The sequence below is a fragment of the Bos javanicus genome, chromosome 22 (assembly GCF_032452875.1).
Source record: "Bos javanicus breed banteng chromosome 22, ARS-OSU_banteng_1.0, whole genome shotgun sequence".
NCBI lineage: Eukaryota > Metazoa > Chordata > Mammalia > Artiodactyla > Bovidae > Bos > Bos javanicus.
Genome location: NC_083889.1, coordinates 12,739,151 through 12,758,818, shown reverse-complemented (window position 1 = coordinate 12,758,818; position 19,668 = coordinate 12,739,151). Strand labels below are relative to the sequence as shown.

General features: G+C 43.4%; 1 protein-coding gene across 7 annotated transcripts in view; it reads right to left on the bottom strand.

The window, feature by feature from the left end:
- MOBP (myelin associated oligodendrocyte basic protein) overlaps positions 1 to 18,008 on the bottom strand; it is a 45,186-nt gene extending 27,178 nt beyond the window's left edge. For 3 of the 7 annotated variants that reach the window (XR_009732438.1, XM_061396024.1, XM_061396026.1), the window contains exons 1-2: positions 17,887 to 18,007; positions 14,091 to 14,168 (exon numbers count right to left, since the gene is read on the bottom strand). The gene's annotated coding sequence lies outside the window, so the exon portion shown is untranslated. Of the gene's footprint in view, positions 1 to 14,090; positions 14,169 to 17,886 lie in introns of all 7 variants that reach the window. The other 4 variants (XR_009732439.1, XM_061396023.1, XM_061396022.1 and 1 more) reach the window with 4 other exon arrangements.
- Positions 18,009 to 19,668: the final 1,660 nt, after the last annotated feature.

Genomic DNA, 19,668 nt, shown 5'->3' with positions numbered 1-19,668 from the left:
ATACTCATCTAGACCCCTGCCCAGAGAGTTCTCAAATTATTCCCTGACAACTCTCCTTACTCGACTCCTTACCCACCATGGCCAGCAGGGGGCAGCCTCACCACTTGTTACTCATTGCCGCTACTGCTGCTAAGTCGCTTCAGTCGTGTCCGACTCTGTGCGACCCCATAGACGGCAGCCCACCAGGCTCCCCCGTCCCTGGGATTCTCCAGGCAAGAACACTGGAGTGGGTTGCCATTTCCTTCTCCAACGCCTAAAAGTGAGAAGTGAAAGTGAAGTCTCTCAGTCATGTCCGACTCTTAGCGACTCTATAGACGGCAGCCCACCAGGCTCCTCCGTCCATGGGATTTTCCAGGCAAGAGTACTGGAGTGGGGTGCCATTGCCTTCTCCGTGTTACCCATTGAGTGTGTTGTAAAGGGGAAAGCAGTTCTCTTCCCTGGAACCCTGACATTCTAGAGAACCAGCTGAAAATTCACCCAGCTTTAACACAGCACTTCCCGCCTTCCTTTAGTAAAATGTTTACAGTCGGTGGAAAGTCTCTGGCTACTATTGCCTATGGAAGCAGAAATACTGCATTTGGTTGGGGTACATGGTTAATTGGTTTTACATACTCCTCCAACTCTGCCCACACCACGCCCCAGCTTAAGAATGCTAAGATCCTTGTGCTGAGCCATAGCAACAACAAGCCATCCTTTCCTGCCACACCAGGCTTTCAAGTAAATTAGTTGTGTCGTTCAGTCACCCAGTCATGTCCAGCTGTTTGTGGCCCCATGGACTGCAGCACGCCAGGCCTCCCTGTCCCTCACCATCTCCCAGAGTTTGCCCAAATTCACGTTCATTGCATCAGTGATGCCGTCCAGCCATCTCATCCTCTGACGCCCTCTTAGTTGTGACTACAGGCAAACAGGGCTTCCCAGGTGGCTCAGTGGTAAAGAATTTGTCTGCCAATGCAGGAGACGCAGTTCAATCCCTGGGTCGGGAAAAGCCACTGGAGGAGGAAATGGCAACCCACTCTAGTATTCTTGCCTGGACAGTCCCATGGACAGAGGAACTTGGAGGGTTATGACTACTAGTCCATGGGGTTACAAAGAGTCAGACGTGACTGAGCACACACGCACAGGCAAATAACTAATGGGAGAGGGGATACTTCATGCTTCCTGAGACCCTGTTCTATGGTGGTTGTTTTATATTCTTTATCTCATTTTTCTAATACTGCGTAATCATCAATAAACTAAAGATGAGGTAGGCTAAGGAACATGACTAAGTTCAAAAAGCCAGTGAGAGGCAGATGGGGATTTGAACCTAGGTCCCTGTAACTCCAGCTTCCGGTGCTGTCTGACCAAGCTCAACACCATCTGAGCTCCCTGTGCTCCCGGGGGAGCAGGTGTCCAGGCGATGGGACCAGCCTGGACTATGAGGGCCCGGAGGTGGGCCCAAGGATGGGATGCGGGCACAGAGATGCACGGGCCTGTGTCCCAGAGTGACAAACACCAGAAGCTAGGGAAACAGCTCCCTGAAGAAAGGCAGAGGGTGGAGTCTGGAGACATCACAACCCCCTGCCGGAGCCCAGGGTGGAATGTAAATGTATTTTACTCCCTAGGGGAGTAGGACCCGCAGGTGCTTACGCCATCCCTCCCCAACCAGCCCTGAGGTGGTTTTAAGACCTATTTTCACTGTTGAGAATTAGAAAGCCTGGATAAAGAAAAACAATGAAAATTCCTAAATTACTATCTCATAGTTAACCACTTATAAAATACTTGAACATTTTTTTTTGCCTTGAGAATTTTACGTGTAAATATATAGTTAATAAAGTCACACCATACCTTATATACTTTTCAAGTTATATGCTTGAAAAATCAGTCATTTTTTAAGTCTTATAGATACAGATGTAATAGTACTTGTAGCATTTTCTTACACCTTTTAAAATCTGTAATAAATTTATAGTCACAGTCCCCTTTATGGTTTATAACATATATTTGCATATTCTCTCATTTTCTTGATTAATCTTGACAGAACTTATCCCCTTTGTGACTTAAAAAAAAAAAAAAACTCTTGGTTTTCTTGCTTGTCTTTGCTCTTTTTCTAGTGCATTAATTTCTGAGTGCATTTATTATTTCTTTTTTTTTTCAGTTTTCTTTCGGGTTATGTTCTTGTGCTTTTTCTCTATTCTTTTTTTTTTTCTCTATTCTTGAGTCATACTCTTCTCACATGTGCATTTATGACTGTAACATTTACTTACAACTTCAGCTGCACACCACAATCTTAACAAAAATTTTTCAGTTTCTCTTCATTTTGAATATGAATAAGTTCTTCTTTGATTCATCAATTATTTTTAAAAATCTACTGTAGAATTTCCAAGTGTATGAAGCTATTTTTATTACATTGACTTCTGGCTTTAAGGCATTCTAGGCAGAGTGGTCTGAAGACAGTGACTCTTTGAACTTGGTTGAGTTTCATGTGTTCACAGTCAACATTTTAAAATGTTCCATGTGTGCTTTGAAAGACTGTGCATTTCCAGAAACAATTTGGAATTATCTAGCAACCCACTGCAGTGTTCTTGCCTGGAGAATCCCAGGGATGGGGGAGCCTGGTGGGCTGCTGTCTATGGGGTTACACAGAGTCGGACACGACTGAAGTGACTTAGCAGCAGCAGCAGCAGGGAAGATAGGAATGTGAACAAGCTACAGTCTAGTAATTTATTCTGGGCACAGACTACAGTCTAGCAATTTATTTTTGGATCATAGCTCAACCTTGCTGATAGAGCCCCTTGGTGGAGCACAAAGCTGAAGGAGCCTGAAGCACTGATGAGAGTCCTTCTAGACCTGGACCCCTAAGTACTGATCACCTTTTATGGGAGAGACAAACCAACTTCCATCTTGTTTAAACCACTATTTCAGCTGCATGTGGTGAAATACAGTTCTGACTCAGTACACTCAGTTCTCTCACCTTAAAAATGTGTCTTAGTCAATTTGGGTGTTATAACAGAAATACCATAAACTGAGCAGCTTATGAACAATAGCAATTTATCTCTCATAGACTAGAGGCCGGGGAGTCTGGGATGAAGGTGCTGGCCCATTCTGGGTCTGGTGAGAGCCCACTTCCTGGCTCACAGATGGTGGGATGAACAAGGGAGTCTCTGGGGTCTCTGTAATAAGGGCACTAATTCCATCCGTGAGGTCTCCACCCTCATAACTTCCCTAAGGGCCGACCTCCAACTACCATCACACTGGGGGTGAGATTTCAAAATATGAATTGTGGGAGACACAAGCAGTCAGTCCATAATAGAAATAACAAATAATATTTAGCTCAGAGGGCCTTTGATAATATTAAATAAAATAAATAGGATAAGAACCTAGCACTACCAAATATAAGAAACTTGCTTCATAAATTCCATTTTCCTTTCACTAAGAATTCATTCAAACAATGTGTCTAATCCCACTGACTTCTTCAGGCACGCTCTTTTTGTATCTCATGTGACATTTAATTCAAGCATTAATTATATGCTTAATAAAGTAAAGACATCTTTATTTACTTTTGCGACTAAAAGCAGATCATTATAAACACTACATGTGTTTTCACAAACTGTACCACCTAATCGCAGAGAAAATATAAACTGATAGGATGAAGAGAAAAAATGACTGAATTTGAAACTGTAAAATTATCATCTCTTCCAGGCTTTCCAGATGTCTTCATATACTCTAAAACTAAAGAGGAGGGGAAAGTGAAGCAGGTATTTGAACAAGGAGAAAAAGTAAGTAAAGGAAAGGAGCCAAAGGGAGAACAAGAACCTCTTCTCACTATTTCTTGAGCACCTACTATGCTCCAGATGCTTTCTGTTGTTTCTACACGTGCTCTTAGCCAAAAGGCTGAAGAGCGACTTGTCATTTCCAATTCCCAGTATAACCTTCCAGGTCGTCTCTACTTTCCCCCTATTACAGCTGAGGAAATTGAGACCTGAAGAAGTTACATAAACTCTCCAAAGTCGTATAGTAATGATAACAATAAAAATGATAGAAACCCCATAATGTCCAGTATGCCTACTGACTACCTAGTATCTGCACTGCCTTCTGTAACAAACCTTGCTGATTTGCCCTGTTAAATACACATAACTTCCTATGTGACCACATTCTGGCCAAGAAGACGCAGGCAAAAGTCTGGATACTTGACCTTTTCCTTCAGTAATAAGGCTTTTACTCAGTAAGGGACTCTCCCCTGGTGAGGGCATTCAGCCCAACCCGCTCTTCCTGGCCCCCAAGGGGCAAGATTACTTCAAGCCTTTGGACCTTGAGCCTTAGGGCTCCTTCCCCTACTTCCTTCCCACCTAACAATTAACACAGCAAATGTTTCTAACACCTTGGAGTTCAGCCCAAAGTCAAGTCACTTCCCAAGGGGGCTTTCCAGAACCTTCCTTTCCCCCAAGGAGAAGTGATCACTACTCCCTCTCTTGTGCCCTAGCCCTGTAAGTGAAAAGTGAAGTCTCTCAGTCGTGTCCGACTCTTTGCAACCCCATGGACTGTAGCCCACCAGGCTCCTCCGTCCATGGGATTTTTCAGGTAAGAGTACTGGAGTGGGGTACCGTTTCCTCCTCCAGGGGATCTTCCCCACCCAGGGAACAAACCTGCATCTCCTGCATTGCGGGCAGACGCTTTACCCTCTGAGCCACCAGGGAAGCCAGCCCTGAATGTTGTGCATAACTCTAGGAGAGCATCTGGAACCTGGAAGGCTGCCCTTGTTCCGTGCCTTATTCAGAGCAGGTGTTCCGTAGATGCTGAATATCAAGAGCGTGAACAAAGGGTACCTCTCACGGCTTCTGCAGGGGCCCTCAGACTGTCACTACCTGTCCCCAGATGCTCTTTCGTGGTCCCCATGTCCCTCGGGGACCTCTGCTCTGATTCAGACGGCAGGTCTGCTTAGTGAAAAAGGCAACACAGGAAGGGACTTTTCCAACTGATCTTGAAAGTTATAGAACTGGACTCTTTAGGAAAAAATAAAAGACTTTGTGAACCCACTACACTTTTGCTTTTCTTTCTTTTTAAAAAAATTTTATTGAAGTATAGTTGCTTTACAAAGTTGTGTTAATTTATGCTGTACAGTGAAGTGACTCAGTTATATATTCTTTTTCACATTCTTTTCCATTGTGGTTTATCACAGGGTGTTGAATATAGCTTCCTACACTATACAATAGGGCCTTCTTGTTTATCTGTGCATACCACAGTTTGCATCTGCTAATCCCAAACTCCCAACCCTCCTTCCCCTCTCCCCTCTCCCCCTTGGCAACCACAAATCTGTTCTCTATGTCTGTTTCATAGATAAGCTCATTTGTGTCCTATTTTAGATTCCACATAGAAGTAAGATCACATGGTACTTGTCTTCTCTTTCTGACTTACTTTGCTTAGTTTGATAATCTCTAGGTTCATCCGTGTTGCTGCAAATAGCATTATTTCATTATTTTTTATGGCTGAGTGATATTCCATTGTATATATGTACCAATCTTCTTTATCCATTCATCTGTTGATGGACATTTAGGTTTTCTCCATGTCCTGGCTATTGTAAATGGTGCTGCTGTGAACATTGGGATGCACGTATCTTTTTGAATTATAGTTTTGTCTGGGTATATGCCTATTTTTGGCTGAGCGCTGAAGAATTGATGTTTTTGAACTGTGGTGTTAGAGAAGACTCTTGAGAGTCCCTTGGACTGCAAGAATATCCAAGCAGTCAGTCCTAAAGGAAATCAGTCCTGCATATTCATCGAAAGGACTGATGCTGAAGCTGAAACTCCAATACTTTGGCCACCTGATGCGAAGAACTGACTCATTGGAAAAGACTCTGATGCTGGGAAACATTGAAGGCGGGAAGAGAAGGGGATGACAGAGAATGATATGGTTAGATGGCATCACCGACTCAATGGACATGAGTTTGAGTAAACTCCGGGAGTTGGTGATGGACAGGGAAGCCTGGCATGCTGCAGTCCATGGGGTCATAAAGAGTTTGACACGAGTGAGCGACTGAACTGAACTGACTGATGCCTAAGAGTGGGATCGCTGGATCATGCAGTTATTCTATTTTTAGTTTTCTGAGGAGCCTCCATGCTGTTTTCCATAGTGGCTGCGCCGTGCTACATTCCCACTAACAGAGTAAGAGGGTTTCCTTTTCTCCACACGCTCTCCAGCATTTATTATATGTGGTTTTTAATGATGGCTATTCTCACCAATTGTGAGCATATTACGCCTTTTTTTTAATCCCATGGACAGAGAGGCCTAGTGGGTTACAGTCCATGGGGCCGCAGAGTTGGACAGGACTGAAGTGACTTAGCACGCAGAGATGGCACTCGCATATCCGCGTTCCCACCAGTGTCCTGGGGATTTTTAAACACACTTTCACTATTCCCTGAGACACTGCAGGTGAAAATGAGAATCACGAACATAAAATGGATTTTCTTCCTTCTGTTCATCCATTCCTAACATCTTTTTTAAAAGGCAGTTGGGGTGTGGGTAATTTTAATAAAAGCAGTCTGTGGCCCTCAGCTGTGGATGGTCCTCTGGAAAGACAGTGCAAGCAGTAAGTTGCCACGCTAAATGTCCATGGGATCACAGGAAGTCAGACATGGAAACGGGCACAGACGCTACCGAGTGAACGGGGCGTGCAGGTTACAGTACACGTCTCCAATTCTTGTCAATCAGATCCCTCAGCACCGTGAGCAAGAGCCTGCCCTTGTCTTGTGATTAGAGAACTCAGCGTGGGAAGGACAGGAGGCAGCCTTCACCCTGACTACCCAGGGCCTGAGCCCTCTGAGAGAACAATATTCTGGCTTCAGATATCAAAACTCTAAAGGAGGAAAATGATCAGTCCTAAGACCCCTTAATATGTTACGTGGATTAAGGAGAAGAAAGTTTAATATATACTTGGTAATTTAAGTTAATAAAGCAGTAAGTTTCAGATGTATTAAAAGTAAGCTCAGTTGTACCTATGTATATATATATATATGACTTTTTCATTGCTCTGTATTTGTGCAAGTAATACAATACTACAAGAAAGGATAGGGGAGAGGGAATGAGAACCTCTGAATGCATACCGCCTCGATTATTTCCGGCATGAATTGTCTCTTGCTAACAAGTAGTCAAAGTTCAGCTCCTTATCAGGACTATTCCTTGCCTCCCTCCATTCCTTCTGAAGGTAGACAAGAGTATGGAGAAGCTGAGAGTCCTTGGGGCAATGAGGGAAGGCGAGGCTGGTCCTTGTGGTGTCCGCCCTCCTGGACTCTGTCATAGGTGCCTTGCGTGGCCTCACCTAGCCCCTTGCCATGAATGACAAGTTGCTGCTGGCTACTTGACCCACCAAAGCCACTGGCCATCAGGACCCCAACTCAGCAGCCTCCTAACCTGGTCTAGGCATCCTCTCAACTCCTCAAAATTGCTAAAGGTAGGCGTAGAGACTGAGCAGGAAAGGAAGCCCAGCAATGAACAGGACATGCAGATAGACTGAACACAGGCAGGAAGGAGGGACAAACAGGATTTCTCCAAGACATATTAAGTTAGGTGATGAATCATTTAGCTAAGGTTTAGGGATGAGAAAAGGGAATAGTCAAAAATTTCGTCTGAGGCATGTTAAGTTGGAAGAACTTATGAAGTCTCCAAGCAGCTATGAAAGAGAGTGATTTGGCCACATGGGTCAGATCTTGAGAGACAGAGAAAGGATGAGAAATAAATTTAAGAGTATTTGATGCTGGATGAGATTTATAGCCAATGGAACACAGAACACCCTGGGAGAAAGGGAGTATAAGAAAGGGGAGAAAAACTGGAAAACGTTTCATTCACAATAGCAACAAGAATCTTCAGATACCTAGAAGTAAAGCAGAAATTAAAATGTGTAAATCCTTGTGGGGAAAAAATTCAGTATCCATTCTTGATAAATATCCTTAGTGGAAAAGGAACAGGAAGTCCTTAACATTATAATAATGGGCTAGCTACTAAAATATCCACAGTAACAGCTTACTGCTGGTAAAATCTTAGAAACACTCTCATACAAATCAGACACCCCAAGGAGGGTGCTGTCAGCACTACCATTCAACATGGCACCTGAAATCCTAACTAGTACAATTCGAAATAAAAAACTGTGAGACTCCACAGATTGTTAGAACTTAAAGTCCAGCGAGATTTCTGGACCCAAGATCTATATGCAGCTGCTGCTGTTCCGTCGTGCTGAGTCGTGTGCAACCCTTTGTGACCACTATGGACTGTAGTGCACCAGACACCTCTGTCCATGGGGTTCTCCAGGCAAGACTACTGGAGTGGGTGGCCATTTCTTTCCCCAGGGCATCTTCCTGACCCAGGGATCAAACCTGCATCTCCTGCTTGGCGGGAGGATTCTTTACCACTGAGCCACCTGAGAATACACCAAAATCAAAATCATTTCTCTAGGTCAGGAAGAGCCAGTGTGAAAATGTAAAATAAGAGGAGCCATTCACACTGAGTACAAAACCACAGGACACCTACCTATGGGTAGATGTATATCTGATAGAAGAAATGCAAGACTTCCATGAAGGAATCTGCAAGGCTACAATAGAAATAAGTATGCTGAAGATCTCCTAATACATGTATAAACTTAATGCAATTCCAATAAAAAGCAGATTTTCATGGAATTAGTAAGATGATTTTATGGTTCTTATGAGCCCAGACAATTTTGAATGAGAACAGGGTCTTGCCCTACCAAGCATTAGCACTAGTCATGAAATATACTAATTAAAACAGTAGAGTAGTGGTTTGGGAATAGACCAACAGATCAGCGGTACAGAACAGAGCGCCTGGAAACAGACTCACATATGTATAGAAGCGTGGTTCATGACAGAGGCGGCATTTTTTAAACTATTCAAAAGGGAGACAAAAGATCCCAACAAGAAAAATGATAGCAAACATGTGTGACGGAAGCCAGGTACTATTTAAAAGGGCTTTATGTGTTTAACTCACTTAATCCTCATGACCTCACAATAGCCCCACTTGGCAAATGAGCAAGCCAAGGTACAGAGAAGCCAAATAACCCACTGGAGGACACAGAACTAGAACACAGGAGCCCTAAGATCCCAAGCAAAGTAGACTAATCTCTATTGCTAATCTTCACAGCATACAGTTTCTAATACAGCAGACGTGAAGAGGAGGGAAGCAAGTCAAAGATTATGATTTTTATAGAATAAAACATACCGTGCAGTTACAAGTTTAAAACCCTATGCCAGTAGAGAAGAAAATATACAAACACATAAACGTGTAGTTTTAATAATCAGAATATTTAAGAAAAAACAACCTACAATTTTTTTAACAGCCAAATAATAGAAAGAGAAGATTCTTTAAAAGCCAACAATCATATACAAATATGTTTAACTCTAAAGGACTCTGGGAAAGAGACAGTAACAGCAAGGGGATGTCAATTCACACCCTTGTGATTGGCCCAAAAATGGGATTGGAGGATAACGCTGTGGAAGGAAGGCGGAAAGGCAGTCAGTCAGAGCATGGGAGGGGCACAGGGGCTGGCACCTTCTGTGGTCAAGGCACTGTCCCAGGCTGCCAGAGCCCAGGCTTCCTTCAGGAGAGGAACGCACCTGGGTGCTTTGCCCAGGAGCTGTTTCCAGGATAAAAGCTGCGACTTTGAAAGTTCCACTGCAGGCCTGGGCTTCTTTCACCGAGCCTTCCCACAGCCTTCTGCAGCCTGCCCAGCCTCAAATCCTCTGCTGTGAAAACCGTTATCGCTGAGCAGCAAATTCATTCCATGTTCACCACCTCCCTTAGAGATCTTGAATGTTTCTTAAACCTTGCGAATTCTCAGGTCAGGGGCTAATGCTTGCCTCTGAGAGCAGCTTTACATAGTAAAAGACAGTGCCTTCCGTGTTTGTCCACAGCAGCAAAAACACAACGAGGGAAAAGAACTTCGCTTGTAACTACTAAAGGCTGTTTCTAAGGATGGCTGTATCCATTTGTCCTTGCCTATTCATTTGTTGCCTTAGCAACCAAAATGTTTACTAATTAGTACAGTGAATGTTGAACAGTAGATTCTTGTTGGGAAACCAGTGCCCCAGTAATGGAAACTTTTCATACAGATATTTCTTTTGAATCAGAGTGCTTTTCCACAAAGAGCAACATCCTGCCAAAATCCAACACTGATTTGCAGAGCTGCTGAGGCTTGAAAACATCACAGTAATAAGAGGATGCTGATGTCTTGAAGTTGGTGACTAATTTTGGAAGACGAAGCCCTCACTGCTTTACTTTATTTCCAAGTGATAAAGACAAATTAAAGTGGCCTCAGGACCACACTGCCCACGGACAACTATCTCACAGATTCATGCAAAAGCCCTTTCTGATTGAACAAAGTCTGCCCAATCCCAGCTAGGATACCAACCCAAGGGAATGTCAATTCACACCCCTTGTGATTGGCCCAAAAATGGGATTGGAGGATGACGCTGTGGAAGGAAGGGGGAAACGCAGTCAATCAGAGCATGGGGAGGGGCATGGGTTGGCATCCTTAGCACAAAGATACATTTAGCAGTCTGAGGGAGAAGGGCTACATGTATATGTATGGCTGAGTGGCTCTGCTGTGCAACTGAAACTGTGGCAGCACTGTTAATGGGCTATATCCCAATATAAAATAAAAAGTTTTTAAAAGATTATATGTTTAGCAAATGTTTTAGGAGTCAAAACCTTCCTTATTATAATGGAGCTAAATAAACATGTAAGAAATGCATTAAGTTTCTGAAAGTTATTTTAGTAACACAATGTTCATTTTTTTAACATCTAAAATTACAGAGTGCATTGTTTTAATCCTGTGAATTTACACTGGAATTGAATGTGAATGAGTAATCTCATGCTTTCTATAGAAGAGGGCAAGCAAGTCCAAGAGAAGGAACCAAAAGCATAAGGCTGTCTCCTCATTTAGCCGTTCCCTTACTCAAAACCACAGAGACTCTTTCCAGTTACAGAGTAAAGTCCTTGCTTCTTAGTTAATATGGCACATAAGATTCTTCATCATCTGGGCCCTGTCTACCTTTCCCCCTTCTCTCCCCTCCCCAAACCCACACACTTCTGTAGGTCAGAAACATCATCCTGTGATCAAAAGATGTGCCTGTTTCCTTTTCCTGGAATGCGTTTTCCCCATGGTGGCTGTGTAGTAAACCGCCATTCACTCTAGACAACCCGCGCGGTTGCTTGGTTGGGGTGGGCTGGCGGGGGCGGGGGCGGGGGCGGGGGTGGGGTCGGCAGGAGACCACCCCCCGGCTGGCGACCTGGCACCACTGGGTACATTTCCAACGTGGCAGTGCCTTCTGATCGAGGCCCAGCCCGTGGACTGTGTGAGGACAGTATGGGTCTTCCCCGAGTCGGGTTGCTTGGGAATGCAGCCCAAAGTGGGTGGTAAACTCCATCTAAGGCTAAATAATAAGCACGAGACCTATTGTCAACAAGTACAGTAGGAAAGTTGAAAAGAACCAAGTAACCCAGCTAAGGTCCCAGCCCAGCAAAGGATCCTCTCTCTTCTGGGAGGTAATGTGTATGTACTTCTGTTGGTGAGCCCGTCACAATGTTATAATAGTGTGGCTGTGTGTCTGAACCTCCGCTTGGACTCTGTGAGGGAAAGGTTTCCATCTGAATCCTCAGGATTCTGCCACTGCTTCTGCTCAAAGAATGAGTATTAACTGGGATCAAGTTAGGAGTGACCCCTGGGATATCATGTAGGACTCAAGCTGCTTTTGTCAGATTCCCAGCAAGGCTATTTTAAGAAATAAGGCCTTAACATAAAATGGTTATATTATTATTATTTCATTTTTTCAAGATGTGAAAAATTGTTTGTCTTTCTTAATCCAGTGTTTGTGATATAAAAAATAAAGATGTTTCTCTTTCTCTGTGAAAATGATGGGGTTCTGAATGCACACAAACATAGGTAACACAAATCCTCTCTCTCGTAATTCCTTCCAGAATGATGGAGAAGGAAACCAATCTTCCAGATTTGCACTGTCGTATTTAAAACCCCAAATGTTGATTTGGCCTATGGTCATAGTGGGGTGGTGGAGGTGCTGAAGAAGAGAACCTAAATTAGCTGACTGATGGATTTATCGCCCCACTTAGAGTGTTTAACATGCTTTGGGTTCTGCCTTGGGTTTTCAAAGGGCATCAGTCTCAGGGAGACCAAGAAACCAGGCTAGAGATAAGCCGATTGTCAACCACACCTTTTCCCAAATTTTGTGTCCAAGGTCACCATCTGAGTCAGCCAACAGCGGTGATACTTGTGGACTTCCTCAGCTCGATGAAATGCCACTTATCTTTGTTCCCTTTCGCAATTTGTATTTACCACATTGTATTGAATTCATTCACCTCTTCCAAGAGAAGCAAGAGCTGTCGAGGGTGACTCCGAGGTACATAGTTTGAGCGGCTAGGTCAGTGGCAGGAGCCCCTACTGGAGGAGAAGTTTTGAGAGGAGAGGCTAAATCATGAGTTCAGCTCTAGATGCATTCACGTTGAAGTGTTTGAGGGGCATCTAGATGGCAACATCAAGTGGAGAGTTCAGAGAAATCTGGGCAGGAGATGGAGTTCGAAAGTTGCCAGAGTGCATGGTGACTAAAGCCATGGGATAAATAGACTTGCCCAGGTGGCAGATCGTGGCCTGAGAGGGGAGCATGGCCGTGTGCCGGGGCACTCCCACACTTGCAGGTCAGGTGGAGGGGCAAAGTGATTGACCAAGGAAGAAGAGAAGAATCAGAGAGGAAGGACGGAACCCAGAGCATGCGGCACGCTGGGAGCCAGGGGCAGGAGCGTTTAAACAGAGGGAGTGGTCAGAGCTGTATGCAGAGTGATTCTGAGATGTGGTGAGATAGAAAACCAAAAAGAGTACATTCGCTTAAGGGATAGGGAGATATTTGGTGAATTTAACAGGAACCGTCTCCACGGAGTGGTTGAAACAAGTTACACTGGTGGCCCAGTCGAGGTCACTGACCATTAATTTGCAGTGATACCAAGCCTCCTGGTGTTTTTCTCCAAATGTTCGCAGCAGCCCGGGTGGAGACACAGAGAAGACGCATAGGTACATCCAGGGTTGGGGTTTGCTAGAGAATGTGCAGAAGAATTGAAGTGATAAACCCTAGAGTCTATTCATAATAGAAAGAAAGGCCGAAAGGAGTGATTGTTGAATGGATGGGTGAATGCATTGATGAAGGGATAAGTAAATGGATTCATAGATGGATGGGGAGATGAAGGGGCAAGTCAATCCGAAGCACCTGGTGAAAGAATGGTTGTAGTGGGGCACTTAACAAAGTTGAAAGAAAGGAAGGTTGTGAATCAGGTGCTAGCTAGATGTTTGCACGATTTGATTCAGAGAGGAGAGTTTCGAGTATTGCTAAGTTCCAGCATGGCAGCGGATGGATGCGGCAGAGCGCATAATTCCCTGGAGTGGTGAAGAGTTTATTCACACAGACACTAACGTCGTCTAGGTGGGTGCAACTGAAACGGAGAGGGAGTGGGGGAGCACGGAATCTGGTAACAAAACTATCAGTGAATGACAAGGAGTGACCGGGAAGTCATGAAGACTGACGCAGGGGATGCAGCACAGCTTCAGGTTACAGAGAAATGACGAGGGAGTGAAGGAGCCGCGGTCTGAATGTGGCATGGGGAGGATGCTGCCTTGCTCTCAAATCTGGAGCTTCTCGGAGTGTAAAATGGTCCTCACTCGACAGGCTGACAGACGAGGCATTGTTCTCAGAAGACTGGCTGGATTCAGTTAAGACAATGAGATGGACAGAAGCTCCTGAGGAGAGTCCAAGGCTGTAGGGGATGAACTTCACTGTGCTCTGTGGTACGTGGGTTTGTCAGAGGTGAACAAGTGGTGGTGTGGGTCGCAGTGCCTCTGCCTGATACAGGGAAGTGTACCATGTCTGTATTCCCCCAGCTTAGAATACTGTAAGACACCTGGGATCATTTTCTAAAGTGCGTAACTCTTATTGAAAGTTTGATTGCTCCATCTGTCGCTGATTCTACATTCCACTTTGACATTCTGAATACTAGTAATCATTATACCATAATTTAGTTGCTGATCCCAAAGAGAGTGGGAGATTCATTTGTACCTGTATTTTCATCCGTGCACATCTGGTGAATAGATCTCTGTTGTGGGCTTCTCTTGGTATCATTTGCTTCTTTTTTCCCTAAAAAATGAAGCAGTAGAATGTATTCTGGTTAATTTAGTGTTTTGATGACTGAAGTTGTAGTTAACTCAAGTGTCTTAATCACAGAGCTTCACACACACAGCCCTAGGAAGGATCATGGTATTTCATCTAGATACTGTCTGTCAGATGGAGGATGGGCTGGCTAGGAGGGGGTATAATGACAAAATTACATGCAAACTTTTTAAAGTCCACCTCATCATCATAGAGGAAAAATGACATATATCCAGTTAATTCACCATCACTAGGTAAAAAATAGTCATTTCTCTTAATAAATCTGAGCTCTACAAACCTGATTTTTGCTTATAATGCTAATAAAATTCCAGAGTCCTGCTCTAAAAATGCAAATCTTCATAATTAAGTAAAGCACCCCAAGAAAAGATTTGAAGGAATGTCCTCCTCCCTTACAGCTCTGGAAAGAGACGTGGTTTTTGCATTGTAAACTCAATGAAATATCCTTTGACAAGGTAGCAAATTGAGAACTTCTAGAAAATATCAATGTAGTTTTCTCATTGTACTACAGAGATCTTTGTGACTATTCATGTCATTTGTCCTATTCTTAATACATCTCAGATCTTGGAAATGTTCAAAGGGGTCTTATAAAATTGTGAAGATTCTAGACACACACACACAAAAAAACCTCCAGAAAAAAAATCTGTAATTCTAACTGGTTGTCTTAGTTGATACTTTTTCTAGTGATAATGATGTAATTGGCAACTTCTGTCTAACTGTATAAATCTTTGTAAGATTTTTCTGTCAGATCAGATGAAGATCACTAGAATGTTCCTCTTCTCCCAACTACTTGACAGAATAATTGAAATCATATGACTCTACAAGTTTTCTTACTTAAAAAATTAATCATGATCTACTAACAAGTATTGAACTTACACTCCCACTGTAAGTATTGAACTTACACAACCACAAAAGCTGAACAAAACATGCAAAAGAATTGTTTGCAGGCACTGGGGAGCAAATATTGCAGGGCTTTGATCCTTGAGAGGAAGGAAGCAAGAGAAGATTTCCCCTGGTTTTCTGCCTAAAGATAGTTTTCAAACTGTCCTACAGGGGAAAAGAGCCTGAGCGTGGAGAAGAAGAGTCAGAGATCAGAGCCAGGGGTCGCTAAGACTGCAGGGACCCAGAAGGGGTTTGAGATGCAAGCAACAGATAGTAGGGACCTGCTAAGAAGATACAATAACTTTTCTCAGATCCTTGGCCAGTTCCAAAGTTGTGCATTTGCAGGGTGAAACTGTGGGAAGCCCAGGGGGAAGAAACCAACAGTTACAAAGAAGTTGATAACTAAGTAGAAACATCAGGGCTTGCACATTACTGGGGCAATTGCAAGACCCTGGTGAACACCCTAGACTTTCAGTTGAAGCCCCAGAAAGATCTCACCCTAGGGCAGGGGAGCATGCCTAGGAGAAACGGCAAAGATAAACAAGCCCTAACAAGGCCTAAAACCAAACCTGGACAGGACCAAGGTGATCCTCCAGTAATTTAGCTTAATCCAGAACCTCTGCCACCTAATATCATGCTACTACAGTGTTCAGCCCACAATAAATTTACAGGATTGGAAGATACAGGAAAATGTTCACCATGGAAACATGTAATCCTTTAAGTCGAAATACTTCCTCAAACTCCAGGGTGACTTTGGTGGCCCAGATAAAGGGCCCTAATAGGTAAATCGGTAATATACATTTTCTCCAAAGCTTAGTTCCTCAACATTAAATAACACCACGAGCAGAACCCCAAACTTGAAAGTATCTACCTAATCCAGGGAACAGTTCTGTTAAAGCCATAATATATTCACTTAACCAAAGAGATTGTAATCAAGTTAATCAATTGCCCCATACTCAGATTTATGATGACTTCAAAGTTTTCTCTGGGAAAAAAAAAAAAAGGATGATTTTTATCTGCATATCTGAAGAATCCAGTTTGGTAATATTTCCCAAACAAAGGATGTTTGATGGGAAATTCTGGAATGGTAATTGCCAAATACTTACAAACAAAAGTTCTCCCACTTATATACAAGATGAAAGTTCTTCCTCTACCAGACACCATGTCAACATGCTAAAGGCCAGTGAACCTGGACTTGCTCCTCAGGACAATACTTTATTGAACTCTGTTTTCAGCAGATGATTTTGCTTAGAAAAGAAGGGTCATATTGGTGAAATGAATACTCAGAGCAGTAGGCATGAATCCAACACACACAAAAGAAACTCGATAAATACTTCACTACATGCCTAGCAAGTTCCTGTACATATCATTGTAATTACCATTTATAATTCAAGGACAGCACTTACATACTTTGATTGAATACTTGAGAATTGCATATAAAAGCTCTGGATTTTTAGTTTTGTGTATTTTCTTGTAATATTTTAGGTACTCATTTAAAATCCTGGGTGAATGAGATTCATCCTAGATGAATAAGACTTCGAATTAAAAGTGTGTACAATTCAAGTATGAATTTGGATATGTATGAGCTAAAATACAAGCCTATCCCTACAAAACTGCCTAGTTATGACCTAATCATGAGAAGACATCAGACCAAATCCCAATTGAGGACATTTAACAAAATAACAGGCCAGTGTGCTCTTCAGAACTGTAGAGATCATGAGAGAATAACTGTCTGAGGACCCTTCCAGATTAAGGGAGATTAAAGAAACACGTTAACTAAAGGTGATGGCTGATCCTCGGTCCACTCCAAGGATGGTTGGTGAAATCTAGATGTCTGTTGATTAGATGAGAGCATTTCCTCAGGGTCATTTTCTGATTTGGATCACATCTGTAATTTAATCTCAAAAGGCTTAGAAAAAATATATAAGTGCATATACAGAGAGAGAGTGGTAAAGCAAATATGACACAGTGTCAACATTCAAGTGATGGAAGTACATCTGAAATTTTCCTACTGTTGGCAGTTTTGTTTTTTTTTTTGTAAATCTGAAACAATTCTTAAAATCCACCCACCAAGGCATTCTCCTGTTTTTCTAAATGAACACAGAATGGCATAGCTGCCTATCTGGTGGCAGTCTGTTCTCTGCCTCCCTGTTTTACTCACAGAACATTCAAAATTCTTCCCCCCATTTTCCTCCTAGTATGCTAGCCAAGTTCAATAGTTTTATTCCTCTGACACACATAATCTTTTCATTCCTTTTTCTATCAACCACAACACTGAAAATGGTTATTTTTAGGAGATTCTGTACGAGACAAAGCATTAGCATCTTTTCATTGAAAGTTGCTAGTCTACAGGGAGCAAAATTCTAACAAGATGTGGGCTTTGTTGTTCCACAAGTATTCCCCACACGTAAACCCAGCTGTATGAGGAAAGAGGCTGATCCTAAATAAGAAGAGAAACTCATTTTCAAATTATGACAAGCAATAAAAGAACTGGGGAAAAAGAAGCCAAAGAATGCTATTGATCTAGCCCCGGTGACATGGGACTTTACACCCCGGAGAGCCTGGGTTGAGGTTTGGAGACTGTCGAGTCTCAGACAATCCCAAACACTAGCCAGAACCTTCCAGGAAGGCCCACGGCCCACAGCAGAATCCCCTTGGGGTCCTCTGTGCTTATTTCCTCCTTTCTTCTGTGTCCTCCCGACCTTGACTGCTATTACCCCGTTTCCCTTCGGATAGAGTGAAATTGACCCGTACAGAAAAGTGAAACACAACACACAGCGAGAGGAATACCCGTGGAACCCCTTACCTTCAAGCAGCAGCTGTTTGAGACAGGCTCCACGTCTGCACCAGGTCCCAGGGTGGGGTGGGGGCCCCTCAGTGCATGCAGAATATATAGGGGCAGATTATATATCCGGGTTTTCATTACACAAGGTGTTTTTGATGGGTTCTCAGCCAAGATCCACTTAAAAACAAAAGCTACACAAAGACTACAAAAAGGCCACACAAAGTTTAAACAAAAGGCTAAAGAAAGACCAAACAAAAGCCAAAGCAAGTTTAAACAAAGAAGGAAACAAAGGCAAAACAAAGGCCTAACAAAGACAAAAACAAAGAGCAAAACAAAGGGCAAAAGAAAATCTAAACAAAAGCTGGGCTAAGCCACAACCGCATCACTGCCTCACACACACACACCATACTACATGCTATCCCCATGCACGCACCAACTCTGGTCTTCCACCTCCCATGTCATCAACACCCCCTGCCAAACTCCTCACTAAGGCTCACTCCACACCAACTGTACCCCATCAAACCACACACCAGGTCCAACCACACCACACACCCTTCCAGTGCGCCACGCCACCTCAGCGAGCATGTCACCCCATCGTGCTACACACACACCACACACCACAAGCCAAACCCACCCACCACGAAAGGCGTTGGAGTCACGCTGGTACATGTCTATTTTTAGGCTTCTGTTTCTGTACTCTATGCAGATTAAATACACATACATGTTGCCCTCCCTAACACACCTCCCCACACATGCCCAAGATAACATTCACACACATGCCCTCATACACTAAACAAGAGCACCTTGGTCTAGTCACAACTGAGCTTGGATTTGGAAGATTCTGTGACATTACCTGTTGCATTCAAATTTATGCAGACTTTTGAAAAAGATCATCTCTTTTGGTACCTGATTTCTGTAACTAATCTCATGCAACTAACATGGTAATATCAACTTCAGTCTTAGAGATTTGCATTTTCTTATCATTGTCTGGTAACTTGTGGGTCATACCATTAAGTCCTATAGCTCTGTGCCTCTGTTAAATTTCATGGTTCCTATAAGCCTGTGCTTCTGCAAAAGTTCCTTTTATGTACATAGAGCAATACACAAATGATTTGAAAGAGGAAAGATCACTTCTGAAACTAATCCAACCAACAGCAGCCTTGCCTCGTAAATTCCCAGAGCTCCTGATGGTGAGATATAAAGGCCAACACTGCTGTCGAGTTTCCTTTTAGGCTCTTGTCTGTTGTATGCAAAAAAGAATCACCCAGGGAACCTTGAAAAGGCAACCTATTGGACTACAGACATCCAAAGAAATCTCATTGTGCACTAACCTCATGGCTAGTTAAACATGTGTCTCTGAGTAAGGAGTTATGAATGTATGCTGACTGACTCCTGCCATGAGGCCAGGGCTCTGCCAGTGCTGCAGGGGATGTGTTTGAGGGCTAGGTAGAGTGAGGTGGTTGAGAGCATGGGCTCTGAGCACTGGGATGGTCACAGGACTCCGACTCTAAGTACAAGCCCAGGGCTTGTTGACAAGCGGTGGAATGGGCAGACAGGCTGGCCTTCGCATGGGCAGACCTCAGAATCCAAGTAGCTGGAAGGTTTTCCCATTTGGTCATTCCGTCTCTTCAGCAAAGAGCAATCTATCTTCCAGTCTAGCAGGGTAGGGAAGGTGGGAGAGTTGGAGTATCTTACCACTGATATTCTGTGATCAGGGTGGGCAAGGGGCCCACATGAGTTATGTAGATGTTCCCTTTTTAAGCCCTGCCCATCACCCTGCTCTGCCCAGCTTCTGAATCTGGA